Genomic DNA, 14,586 nt, shown 5'->3' on the forward strand with positions numbered 1-14,586 from the left:
CAAATCTCACTGAGCAGGAGCACTATGGATGCGCCCATGGATGAGGAGAGCCTTGAGTGGTAAACCTTTGTCTTCTAGATATTTCTCAACAGTAGAACAGAAAGCCTCCCTGATCCACTCAAGGAAAAGTTCTCTTGTTACCCAGGCTTTTGCATTGGATCCCACGTGACACCTAGCCTATTCTGCATGAATTTGTGTTTTCTGAGCACTCTAAGACTCTAAGAGTGATAAACTGAGGCTTTATCCTGAGGGCACCACTTGCACTGGCACAGTGTTAGTCTTTCTTTTATAGGCTTGAGGCCTGGCGATTTTTTTTTCTTCCTGGATAATGTGTGTTCTCCTGGACATTTTCTTCCTTGAAGACTGGAGAGCAAAAGCCACTTCTCTGTAATTCTCAGCAACTCTTTTATCAGCACTGGCTGCTTCACCATGCCTAGTTATGCTAGGGACCCTACTTCTCACTTTAAAGCCGTTAAACCATCCCTTACTGGCATGAAATGTTTTACTGTTATCCACTGATTGATGGATCATCCTTTACAAGATCTGCATTGATAGTCCTGGCTTTTTCACAGATTATAGACTTGAATAGACTGAGTTTATCCACATTAGCAGTAGCTTTCTACCTCATCTGACACAATTGATTATGATTTATTAATTTGAGTAACACCTTTAGAAACACCAGCTTTCTTACACAAGTCTTTTCTCTGTAAGGTTGTTGAGATGGTGGGTTTCCACATACTGTATATATAAGTGAGATCAGTAATGTGAATGTCACTCTCATAGTTCTCCATGTTTTCCTCATTCTTTTTGATTGTGATTGCTTCCTTTACCTTCCCTTTCTTACCTTCTTGTCTAGCTTTTTGGGGGGCATTTTGATAGCAGTAACCATAGTGACTTATAAAACACTGGCTGAAATCACGTCCACAAACATGTGTCTGGGCCCAGATGATACTTACGTATGCTTGTGTATGCTTTTCTGGCATCGCAAGCATTTGTTTGCAATTGCACAAGCAGCCAGCATTTGGGTTGTAACTCAAGACTTTAGTCATAAGTTAAATCTAAAATTTCAGTTATAACCCAAGTTGTTTTTATATGAGTTGGTCATAATTAGAGGGTCCATTGTATTTAATCTATAGCAAGGATACAATTTAAACTGAAATCTAACGTCAGAAAGTATTGAAAATCTGAGTAAACAGACTTAAAGATGGGAGAAATGGCTGGTTCAGTAGCTAAGAGAGAAGACTGAGTGTAGATTATCCAAATCATAGGCTTGGGGTGGGGTGGTCAGAGATCTTCTAGATGATTTAGGATCAGATCAAACAGATATCTAGGTTCACCAGCTTGATTCTTTCCATGATTCTGGTTGCAAACCAAGTTCGATGGAAACCAAATCAAATTCAATGCTTAGGTTCAACGTTGACCTTATGGGAATTCAGTTCTCATTTAGTTTGATTTGTGGCCAGAATCAGTGGAGAGAATTGGGTTCATGAGCTGAGGTACTGCTTTGGGGAGGTAGGGAAACATGTTTCCAGGCAGGGGCTCGATGGGGTTGGTATTCACATGGCATTGTTGTTTTATGGTACTTTGGAAAGGAGGATGGAGTGGGTTCGGGGGCACAGCAGAGCAGAAAAGCAGTGAAGAGGTTTCTGCAAGAGACAGGAGAGGCAGAGTCAGCCGCTAAAATGGGTGCATGGCCTCCCCAAAACTTTTACCAAAGTTCCTGTATGTGTATTCCAAAGTTGAGCAATAAAAAAAATTTATCTATGTAGCCATCTTAATTTGAAACCATAGATTATTTACAAAGGAATAAGATGACAAGTTCAGCATTCTCTGCAGAAATTATTGCTGTCATCTGCCCTTGTTTATTGAGAATCTGTTCTGTGTGGTATTTCTGTGAGTGAAATGAGTGGGAATCTCAAATGTCAACCAGTTTTGATCTGAAAAGTCTTTCTGGACCTTCCCTTCCACACCAATTCCATCTTGTGCAGCTCTTACGGTAATTTCAGAAATGGAGTAAGTTTATAGCCTTTCTAACCAATGCGTGACTTAGATCTGCTCTGGCAGTGAAATCCATCTCTTCTCTCTTGAATCCAGATGAATACGGTTACATTGGAACTGGAGTATAAAACTAATATGGAGCAGACTTAGTATCAAGTGACCTGGCTCCAAGGAGTGAGTTAGATAAACCTCAAAATGGTGTAGTCATAAAACGGTTTCATTTACAAGATAGCACAGTGGAGTGAGACTAGAGGGCCTGCTGGGTTATAGTGAGGCCCTGGTGTTTTACTGTTCCAGCCCTCCTGTTCATTCTGGTATTTATGTGATTTTTTTATTCATGTAATAATCTCTTTCGAAAGCCTCTGTAATTGGGCTCCCAAGATGCCAGTGTGTAAAATACCTGGGTCCTACTGGTCTGAGTTCTCTCTTTGCCAAACTGCTTTTTTTAGCATAAAAAAATTCATATTCTTCTTTTCCTCTTTCCTTCCCTTCTTTTCTCTTCTCTTTTCTTTTCCAGGATGGCCTTGTGATTAGATTCTTGCTGAACAACCATAGATTTGGTGTGAGCTTTTTGTACTGTTTTATACTAAAAATTACTTGAGAATGACTTAATCTGGTTGTGGACTTACATCAGTAGACTTGTAAATGACGTGAGTTCTGCTTGTTACTGTCAGGTGAAGAGCACGGGGTGAGTTGTGTCTCTTTTCTGTGGCCAACAGCAGTAAACCACTGCCTTAGTTCTCTCATGTTCACTATGTGTTACATTTACTTTTTCTTTCCTTTTGTTTTGGAGTTCATAAAGACTTTAACTGGCTCCTGCTGTGTCCCTAGGGCTTGGCACATTCTGTGCGAGGACTGAGTGAATGGTCTCTGCTCTGTCGTTCTCACTGGGGACCAGCCACTTACCATTGCTCCCATTGTCTCCGTGTGTGCCTCATCTGTTTGTGCTGGTCATCTGCCTGATACCCACAGCAGGCTTCCTATGCTCGTGCCATCCTGGCTGTTGGTGAGGGTGACGTGTTGGGAAGTCCAGAGGTAATAGTGACCGAAAGACACAGGATGACCATCTTCCAGGCAGCACGGCCAACCTTCCCCCTCCTGTATCTTACTTTCTAATTTAGATCCTTTCCTGGCCTCAGCACCCTGTCTACACTTTGGGGAACTTTCTGGTCTTTCAAGACCAGGATTTGATTTCTCAAGGAATCGTTCTGGGTCTATCTTGTTCACACATGGCTCTGAAATTGTACTTTACCATTTAAGACTTCAAACTGCTCTGAGTTTGACCTACTCTTTCAGGCGTGGCAGCTCATGGGATCTTTGTGTCAGTGTGACATTATGAAATATTGTAAGGCTGCTGTGTGTCTAGGATTTTCTTTGCTTAGCTCAGTGAGCCTTGGGGTATTAAATTTTTCTTGAGTAGAAGTCATAAGTGGGCTTCTTTATTCCCATTCCACGTAGCTGGATTTGGAGAAAATATTTGTGAGTAGTGCTGTTTGGAGAACTCTGTGGGTAGCAAGGTCACCTTAAATGGATATTTTACCAAAATTAGAGATGAAAATTTCTGATTCAAAGATTTTCCATAAAATCACACAAAGGTCTTGTTTAAAATATGATTCCCTGTGACTTCTTGCAGTGAGTTACGGGGTTATGTCTGGGAGGAACTGAACCACGAGGATTTCCTGTCTTGTAGACTAGTTGAGCGAAGGTGTGCTCTTCCATGAAATGACAACGTGTGTTTGCTTGGGATGTGTCTGATCCCTGGAGGGTAACTTCCCATTTCCACAGAGGGCTCCAGGGAAAGGATTTATTTATTATCTCACAGTGCAGTACTTCCTCTCTACCCTTCCATCTTCCCTTTTGAGGTGGGGGTGGGGTAGGCATTAGCCTAAGGACCAGTGAGAACTCAGCTTCTCAAAAGCTGTTTTGCATTGTGAAACACACAGTATTTTTACTCTGTAGGAGTGCAGTGATGTAGCCACCAAATTCAAAATTCTGGTGGTTTCTTTGTGCTTATATATGTGGGCCTATGTGTGTTGGTGGGTGAAGATATGGACTTGTGCAACCTGTTCCACCTTTCTGAGCTCAATTCCTCTGTGTGAGGATGAAGATGATTATAGTAAATCATGCATAAAATTTCAAGGTTTAAATGCTAAGCACTAAAAATAGTACTTAGTATATAGATGCTGTGTTAGAAGTTAGTTACCGTTAATGCTATTGTTGTTAGCATTGTTCCAGCTAATTTGAATTAAATTAGAAATGTCCATCTTTGATAGTCATGAGAATCAATGAGAAAGATATAGGAAAATAGCTTGTAAGATGGAAAGGAACTGGTGTAACTTCTGGTGAAGGTGGTCCTTATCTGTAGTGTAGACTTTATCAATGGAATTTCTTGTCCTCTGGCCCCAGCTCAAAGATGTGCCAAATGCAGATAAAAGCACTGGAGTAATGTTAGTTGACTGCAGTGTGCCTCCTTCCTTAATCTTCCTAGCAGAGAAATTAGTATTTTGATGCCAAGGGAGGACAAACATCTGTAACTTTTCCAAATGCAATGAACATTTAGTTTTTATTGCATAAATTTTTTTCTCAGGTAAAACATAAATAAACAAAAAACCAAAGGACTGTCCAAACCTAATTGCTCTTTCTTAAAAATGAAGTCATGTTTAATTTAATGGTAGCATTAATAGAACTAAGGAAAGCTAAGAGCCATTCTGACTTTAAAGCCTGCCAAGCCTTTAAATAAATATACTGTTGTCATTTAAAACTTTCCAAACTGAGCTTGGAATTCACTCAGGCATCTTATAGAGCTTTGCCATATAAGAAGAAGACAACGAAAGATTCTGTAAATTCCTAATAACATTGTGGGCACTCTTGCAGCTTGAAAATAACAGAAGAAAATATAGCACTGCTACTTGGCTTGCAGATGTCCACATGAATATTAATTGACTAGCTCTTTGAAATAATGTCCCAACTACAGGAGATAAATTTTGAGAGAATTGGGTATTTATTGTCTTCTCCCCTGTGAAGGATTGAGGATATGGACTGTTCCACACATTAGTGCCGGGGTATTGTAGTGCTAAGGGAGTGTTCCTCTTCACTCCCCTTTATCTGAAACCTACACTGACTCTCTTGTTGCCTGTAACAAGCCCACTCCTAGAAGCTTTGTACTTATGGCTCTTTTCCACCTGATTCTCCCTCTCCCCCAGTTCTTTCTGGGCTGGCCCAACCATATTCCTTCTGACCTTTTGCTTATGCTGTTCACGCTGTCACAGAGCTCCTTCTCCACCTCCATGGCCAGCTTATCTCAAATGTCTTCTAGAAAAGACTTTCTCAAACCTACTACCTTAAGAACTCATCATTTTCCCTCCTGTAAGACAGAAATAGATGCATGGAGGCACAGAGAGGTTTATACATTTGTGATGTGGGCAATGAAATAATTAAAAAAAGAAAAAAGTATGGAAGCATAGGTGGTATTAGAATGTGATCAGCAAATTCAGGGGTGAAGGGAATATAGGCTTTCGGCGGACTCATTGTCAAGTGGCCCTCTAAAAGGAGATTGTAATGTGGAGTGTTGAAATGGCAGAGCCTCAGGTTTAAGGCTGACAGAGCCTCTTCTAGCGGACCTGAGTCTTGTCAGTAGATAGTGTGTGGTGAGGTCAGGATTGCTGCGCTGGGTCTGTCAAGTCTGGAAGAAGGGTAGCTGCCCTTTGTTGAGGCTTTCTGATGAGCAGCAATGCAGCTTCTGGGTTTTTCTTATGTCCGGAGTGGAGGGGGGCTCCTTGGACATTGCAGTGTCTGATTATAAATTAGTAGGTGTGTAAGTGAGAGAAAAAGGAAGAAAGTTTGTTAGGCTAGTGTTCCACTGTGGGTCTCCCCAAGTTTATGCTCCTCTCCAGAAAATCCAGATTTCTCTACATGAGCTAGAAAATGCTGAATGACATGTACACATGAATTTCATATTAGTGGCATTGTTCTCTGTTGCTGGTGTGATAAACACTGAAATAGGTTTTTTTCTTGTTGGGTGCCACGGAAAGAGCAATCTCTACAAAATAGTAGCTTAGGACTATTGTGCAAGACAGACCAGCTAGCAGTTAACTCAGTTGTTTAGAGGAGAAAAGACACTGCAACACCAAATTCTTTCAAAATGAGTCTCCCGTACCTGGGACATTGCTTCTAAGAGTACATTAATTAATACTTGGGTGGGTGTTTGTAATCTAAATGCTCTTCCTCATAGTTATTCTTTCTCTTAGGAGGAAAAAAAAGTAATGAGCTTCTCAGATTACCAGAACACAATAAAATTATGGAAAATGGTCTGTCGCCTTATTTGTTCCACCTTTGTGTGTGTGTGTGTGTGTGTGTGTGTGTGTGTGTGTAAAGATGCTAATGCTGGTGGCTTTTAAGTCTGTATCTGACCTTTCCCTTCATCCACTTGGTCTTACAGGTCACAGTAAGCAGGGCCTAGTTATGACCACTGAAGCAGATGCAGATTCAATGAGTAATTATTAAGAACTTTCCAGAATATTAGCTGTTTCAGTTGCGGCAGTGACTAGTGATGGAATAGTCCATTAGACGTTTCTGTTCCCAGCAACTCCTGAGAATTGATTCCAATCTGAGGCAGCCAACCACTTTGATCAATACCATAATTACTCTTATTGATGGATTGTTTTACAATGGTAGCCATCAAGGCAGTCCGTCAGCTCAGGAGGCACCTGAACTGTCCCCTGCAAGCTGTAATGTACCACAAATATCTGATTCAAATCAACTTACTATTGAAGCCAGGATGACAAGCGTGAAATTAATTGTTCCACTTCATGTAAGACCTGCATTCTTCTTTTGAGAGAGTAATTGGTTGCTGTGTGTAGTGTGAGGGCTGAGGGAGTTTTGCCTCTCTGCAGTGTTTATGGACTTATATTTTTTCCCCCACGAGCTATTTTTTTCCCAACTCTTTCAGATGTCAGCAGTGTTGTGCAGCTGCTGTTCTGCCATTGTTATTTCTTAGTGTATCTTGTCATGTCAGAGAGAACGGTTTCTTTCTAGAAAGGTTGACTAAAAGCTGAAATCAACTAAAAAGCTTACTTAGGAAAGAGAGTTTTTTTGGGAGGCAGTATCACAGCTCAGGACCTCAGAAGTATTTGAATGAATGTAGAAAATCAGTAGGCAAGTGGTGGTGGGCCTCCAGTTCTTCCATGGTTGTAGCAGGCTAATTCAAAAGAGTGATAATCTTGCAAAGAATAATCTGAACACACTCAGAGATTAGTGCACTGGTGTTTCTGGGCATGGTAATATTTTTAAAGTTAGAGTTGTTTATTTCAGCATTGCCAGGTTGAATCTGATAAGTAACTATGGAAAAGGTGATTCCTTAGAAGTAGATAATTCCATAGGTGACCAATATGGTTGAGTACCTGCTATCTGTAAAGCATTGTTTGGGCTCTGGGGTGTACCAAATAAATAAGCCCTGGACTCTTGAAGTTTATATTCTTGTGGTAAGATTGGGAACCCAGATAACTGCCATATACCCAAATATATAGATAGTATCAGATAGTGTTAGGAATGGAAGACAGTGACAACCTTGGCTGCTGTTGGAGAATGGAGGCTAAGGAAGGTTTGACTCCATCCTGGCTTGTGAGCCACCTTCACTCTTAAATTTAGTTGATATTTGAGATGTTCTAGAGGTAGAACTTTAATGCTTTGAAAGGAGGAGATTTGATACAGTCAGATTTCAATGCAGGGGAACAAGCCAGCATAAAATACATAACTGAGAATGTTGGGGATAGTTTTAGAGGAAAGTGATTTTCTGTTCAGTCATGTAAGTGTTTAAAAGTATTGATTGAACACTTTCATAACAGCTGAAGGAATCAGATATGATTAATAATAAATAGCCTATGATAGGGAAACTCAGAGAATTATAAAACCCAAGGTGATTTTGGCTGGAGAAGAGGATTCCACACTATTCAGTTGCATATCATTAGATACAGCGTGTAACTTCATTATCTCTCATCTCTCCCAGAGTGGACTGAGGTAGCTAAAGTGTCAACCTGATCATGCCTTCCTTCCTCCTATTTTCTAGGTTCTTTGAGGGAGCTTTCCCACTGCTTAATCCTGTGGTTCTATGAGCTCTTGCCACAGGTGGGTCCTCACATTTGCTTCCTCTGAGGTGTCACTTGCCCCTGGACACGGAATGGGTTAAAAAAAAAAAAAAGGCTTCATGAGTTAGGCTAGACCAAGTAGAATCTTTGCTGATCCTTTCTCCAGGAGTAATGAGAAAGATGTGCTCTCTGCCAGGTTGGCTTAGTACATAACACTAACTGGTCCCTGGAGTGTCCTGCTTGTAGCATGGAGAGTCTTGATGGAGACAGAAATAAAGTAGATCAGATCCAATGCTCAACTGTGTGTTCTTGGTTCTTTAAGTTGCCTTTCTAAACAACTAAATATTTAGTAGGAAAAAGCATCACTTAGAAACAAAAAGTTGAAATATGCTTCTCTGTAATGAAGCCACACTGATGAGATTTCATTTCTGCTGTCTGCAGAGCTGCAGCAAGGTGATTTCACTGTGTGGAAAAGAACTATTCTAGGGGAGATTGGTGACATGGAGCCCAGGACTTATGGGGCCCTGCTATCGTCTCTAGAAGCACTTGCTGTCGCTGGAGGAGTCCCTTGAAATAACTTTTATAGTGACAGCATTGTAAATACGTAGCACAAAGGCTTTATGTGAAGGAAATGCACAAAATAAAAAGTTCTTTAGTTAAAAGAGAAGCTTCCAATGCATTTATGTAGCTGCATAATAGGGGTTTCTGAGAAGAGCAGCGAAATCTGCAGCTGCTGGTGCAAAGCCCTGCATTGTAGCCGCTCAGCTTTTGCGCTGCTCAGGAATTTTCAGTTGTGTTTATGGACCAGCTGCTTTGCTAAGATTTGATAATATATGGGTAGAGAAGTCTTGAATAAACATGTTTCTTTCTCCTCCTCAGGGATCGAAGATCTTCAGTGTTCTAACTTCTAAGGACTGAACCAGTAATAGAACCAGTGGGGTTCGTAAATGTGGAATCAACTCTTTCCATAGCTACTTTCCATTTATTATATGGAACTAGATGTAAAAAATTTGTCTGCCTTCTAAGAAGATTCCAGATCACATTATACAGGGATGTCACTCTTTGCCAGCACTCTTATTGATCTCTTTTTTCCTTGGGGATCAAACCCCTAAATTGAGTATCTCAAGTCCCCACTTGGGTTTAGAAGGCACCTACGATGTGCTTCCTTCCCTTCTGTGACTTCCTCCTCAATGTTCAGCAGGGTTTCAGCCTTGCTGGTCCTTTCTTTTATTCTGTAAATATGCTGCCCTCTTTCTGTTCAAGATCTTGAGCGTCACATTCCCTTCGCCCTTCTTTGTACTCTTGCCTTATCACTCAAGTCTCAGCTCGTGGCATCTTGGGAGAGCTGGCACCAGCCAGGCAGTCTCAGTCTTCTGCCCAGTGACCCCATGTCATGCAGCCATACCTTATTTTCTCCAGAGTAGGTTTGTACAAAATCTGGACTTACTGCCTTCCTTTGTCTCTTTCTTCACTCAGAACAGTGGTGGTGAACCTATTGAACGTGTGCCACAGTGAGCTGTTGGTATCACTGAAAGCTCTGAAAGGATTGCCATCATTGCTCTGGAATATGTGTCAGGGACATGCAGGCATCATCTTCCTTATCTTCTCTTGTCTTTCGCACTTAACATTCTGATACAGAGTAGATGTTCACTTGTGTTTCTAAGAGGAAATGGCTAAGTAGCCTGCTCATTCTTCTGCACAGTGACATCATTCAAGTGAGATATGATTTAACTCAGCATCTCTCTCCAGCTACCCTGCTACAGAGGGAGAAGTAGAAGATACAATCACGGTAAGCTGGGTACTTTGAATTCTCATTTAATCCTTATAAAACTTCAGTTACAAATAATACTTAGGCTCATTTTCCTTCTACATTTGGAATCAAATTTCATTTTCCAACATCCATATTCCTTCTTGGCACTTGCAGCCTGAGGATTTACTGAATTTGCTATTGGAAGTTTACAAATTATCTTCTTCCTCTGCCAGACCTTTACGCTGGTCCTAGGGCTGGTGTATTCGTTGTTGAATATTCCCAACCATGTGAGTGTTTGGTCCATAAAATGGGTGCTGATGGCCCCATAGGCTGATCCTGAGGGCAGGGAGAAGGTTTCTGGCCGAGTATCCCAGAGCTGATTCTGAGGGCATGGGGAAGGTTTCTGGCCAAGTGTCTTCCTCTTCTGATCTGGATATAGAGTTTTGCAACCTCAGAAACTCCTTGTCTGAATGAATAGCTGCTTCATCATGACTGGAAGTATGTTACAGTATGGTGAGTGATACACAGTCTACCTTCCCTTTAACACAGGCAGCCTAAGTACACAAAGATGTAAGAAGCCTTGTGTTCAGTGATACAAGTCTTAGGTACTGCCCCTGTCACAGTGCTTTAGGTGTGAGGAGGGGGAAAATCATGGGTATGGTCTGACATATCAGATGTATTTTGAGGGTGCCATGTTGGAGTCCTGAAAACTGGAGGCTGCATGGTTCCCTTATTTCCCACACAGGAATGTCACAAGTCCCTCTGTGGGTGTTTGACAAACCAGCTAAGCCAGGAGCCCTTTAAAACCCGATGGGCTTTCCTGAGGAGGAGGTCTGGGAGCAGAGTTGGGAATGGGGGGCCCTGGGGAGGGGACATGAGTTTTGATTTTCTTTTCTTTTTTTTTTTTGGCTGCTGTTCCCTAAGGGCTTCTTCTATATTTCACTTGTATGAATCCCTAGAACCTGCGACAGGCTGCATAATTGCTAGACCGACATAAATCTATAGCAGCGATGGATAGATTTTGCTGACGTGTTTGCTTTGGCTGTAGGACTCAGTAGAGCATGCATATCCTATCACAGGCGCAGGCTGTGGTGGAGCAGGGAAGGCAAGCTGCTGTGTCCCAAGGTCACGAGGGAGTGATGATAAAAGAGACACCACTGAAGCAGAGAGTTTTCCAGGGTGGAAAAGTAGGGAGTTAAAGCAACACATTTCCTCCCATGAGGCCCATATAAGAGGGTGTAAAGCCCAATGCAAATGTGTATTCCTCTGTGTTACAGGTGTCTATAAGGTAAGTATACTGCTTAAGACCCTGCCTGACCAAGAGTCTTTCTTCATACTTGAAAGCTGAATAATTATTTGTATGTAGCCTTTCAAAAGATTCACTAAAAAATGAGAAAACTTATCAAATTGCTTAAAGGATTTTATTTTTTTTCCTAAATCCATCCATTTTGTCTGCTGATATTTGCTGAGCATATACTGTGACCAGCATTGGGACAGAAATTGCACTAGAATTGTAAAAAGGCAGGTAGTTTCCCTGCCAGCAGAACCGTGGTTCAGCCAAAAAGCTGTTGTCTACTAAGTGGAGATGCTCCTTGATTTACAACGGGCCGTGTCCTGATACACACCTCATTCCATGTTGAAAGTGATTGTAAGTTGAAAATTCACAGTGATAGAAGAGGACATCAGAAGAATGGAAAGACTTCCCTTTTAACTGAATAGGCAGAGCTAATATTGGCGAAGTGGCCCTGTTGTCACCAATGATATGTAGATGTAATGTATTCCCAATCAAAACACTAACAGCATTCTCCAATAACTAGAAAAACAACTCTCCTCTTCCCCAACCTGACACCAGACTTGACCACATAAGGGGCCCCGGCTCTCCTGAACACTGCCCATGGCTCACTGTGGATGCCAGTGTGACTGAAAGTGGGCTAAATGTGACTCTCACCATTAGGCTTCTCATGCACGGGAAGGAAATAGGAAGCATCACTGGTTAAGAGAATCTGTGAGGAGAGTGGTGTAGGTGGCCATCTCGGAGTGGGGAAGGAGGAGATAGAATCATCACTCTCACTGGCCCCACCAAGGCCATCTTTAAGGCCTTCACTATGATTATCAACAAGCTGGAGAAAAATATCAACAGCTCCATGACCAACAGCACGGCAGCCAACTTGCCTCTAGGGATCCCGAGGCTGGTGGTGCTGGCCATGCATTGTGGCTCTCTGATCAGGAAAGGCAGCTATATGGTCAAAGAAGTCCATAAGAGCATGTGGGCTCAGGTCCAGGTGGTGGGGATATGCTGCCCAGCTCTACTGTGCAGGCCATCACCATCTCTGGCGTGCCAAGCAGATATGCCTGGTCATATGAGACATTCTCCCAGTCTCTGCAATGCAGAGTTACGATCTTTCTGTACCAGCCCATGCCAGCCATCTGTGTGGGAAGGCCAACATCACTGCAGAGACACCACGGGCTACCCCCATGCCATCCGTGACCTGGAGGGACCACCTGTGGATGGACCACTTGTGGAGGGATCACCTGCTTGATTCAAGAATGATATACCCTTTCTGCACTTCACCTGGCCTAGCTGCACCAGGTGGCAGACAACAGTCTCACTTTGCCATCATGCATGGCGGGACTAGATTCGCTGGAATTGACTCCAGCTCTCCAGAGGTGAAAGGCTATTGGGCAAGTTTGGATACATCTACTCAAACCACCCATAAACTCACCATTCCAAATAACAATGGGCTGTATAATTGGGCGTCAAGGCACCTACATCAATGAGATCTGCCAGATGTTTGGGGCCCAGATCAAAACTGTCAACCCAGTCTAAGTCTCCTCTGGTAGGCAAGTTACTATTACTGGCTTGGCTGCTAGCATTAGTCTGACCCAATATCTAATCAATGCCAGGCTTTCCTCTGAGAAAGGAGTGGGGTGCAGCTGGAATAGTGTAGGTTCACTCCTGACCCTCTTCTGCTGTTTTCCCATGATCCAACTGTGTAATTTCTGGTCAGTGATTCCAGGTTTTAAATAATTTATTAGTGTTCAGTTTCTGTACCTTATCATCCAATGAGATTTTTTTTTAAAATCACACACACTATTCAGCCATTAATGCTGGTATCCATATTTAGTTTTATAAACTTTTCCCTGATTTTAGTTTGTTTTGGCTCATGAACTTTATTTCTGTTTGTCACTAAGAAATGTAAGAGTGAGATGTTAATTTCAGTTTAGTTCTGTAATGATAAGAATTTAAGAATTAAAAAATGGATTGGTTAAAAAAGAAAGGAAAAACAACCCTAAAACTTACATGGAATGAAAAGGTACCCAGAACAGCAAAAGCAATCCTGGGCAACAAGAACAAAGCAAGAGGTGTCACAATCCTGGGTTTCAAGTTATAGTACAGAGGTATGGTAATTAAAAACAGCTTGGTCCTGGCACAGAAGCAGAAATACTGATCAGTGAACAGAAGTGATGATACCCAAACAACCTCAGGTACATTCAGTCATCTGATCTTTGACAAAGGAGCCAAAAACATATGCTGGAGAAAAGACAGTATCTTTAACACATGGTGCTGCGAAAAGTGGTTAAACACTTGCAAAAGAATGAATCTAGACTTTTATCTCTCACTGTGAGCTAAAATCAAATAGATGAAAGACCTCTATATAAATGCAAACACTGAACCTGCCAAAAGATAAAATAGGTACAATTCTTGAAGACATAGACATAGGCAAAGATTTCTAGAATAGCACCCCAGTTGCACAAGAAATAACAGCAAGAGTCAACAAATGGGATTATATCAAATTGAAAAGCTTGTGCCTAACAAAGAAAACAGAGTGAAGAGGCAACCTACAGAGTGGGAAAATATTTTTGCCAGCTACTCTTCAGACAGAGGGAAAATACGTAGAATATATAAAGAACCAAAAAAATAGATCTCTGAAATAGAAGAACCAATCAGAAAATGTACATCTGAAATGAATATACACTTCTCAAAAGAAGTACATGACCAATGGATGCATGAAGAAAAAGTGTTTAGTATCTTTGGCTATTAGAAAAACAGTAAGCTAAACAACACTGAAATTCTACCTTTTTGCAGAAAGAAAGGATATCAAAGCCTTGGTGAGGTTGTGGGGAAAAAGAAACCATTTCACCTTGGTGGGAATGTGAACCAGTACAGCTACTATGGAAATCAGTATGGAGAGTCTGCAGAAGACTAAAAATGGAGATTTCATTTGACCCAGCTGCACCTCTTCTGGATATCTTCCTGAAAGAGTTAGAGACACCATCTTATAGTGACATATGCACAATCTTGTTTATAACATCACAACTCATAATGTGTAAATCTTGACAGCAGTCTGTGGCCATCAACAGAAAATGTGGCATATATATACTCAGCCACAAACGAAGATAAATTTAAGTCATTTGTAGAAAAATGGATGCAACTTGAGAACATAACATTAAGCAAGGTAAATCAGATGCAGAGTTAAAAGTAAATCATACACAGAGCCTTGCCTTACAAAACATGATAAACATGCTAAAAATCATTTAAAGAGCAAAATAAAAGACAGATGATAGAAACAGGGAGATAGACTTTGTGGTGATAGGAAGGGGATCTGTGGATGGGGGGAGATGGGAGGGGAAGTAAAAGGGATCAAGATGAGGAACCAATTCTCCATGATGAATATATTTATTGTGTACTCTGATCATGTACTAATAAAAATAATAAAGGACTTACGTGCTCACATAACCTTTCCAGCATCCTAG

The 14,586-nt window shown here is 41.5% G+C and overlaps 1 protein-coding gene and 1 pseudogene across 6 annotated transcripts in view; both read left to right on the plus strand.

Annotated features, from left to right (window-relative positions):
• The window catches only part of Cacna2d3 (calcium voltage-gated channel auxiliary subunit alpha2delta 3), an 839,385-nt gene that overhangs the window by 119,411 nt on the left and 705,388 nt on the right, over positions 1–14,586 (plus strand). The gene's annotated exons all lie outside the window — the stretch shown is intronic.
• Positions 10,320–13,723, plus strand: LOC106025767 (poly(rC)-binding protein 1-like; annotated as a pseudogene).

Source organism: Cavia porcellus, unplaced genomic scaffold (assembly GCF_034190915.1).
Source record: "Cavia porcellus strain 051 isolate PalLab524CR breed Dunkin Hartley unplaced genomic scaffold, mCavPor4.1 scaffold_10, whole genome shotgun sequence".
NCBI lineage: Eukaryota > Metazoa > Chordata > Mammalia > Rodentia > Caviidae > Cavia > Cavia porcellus.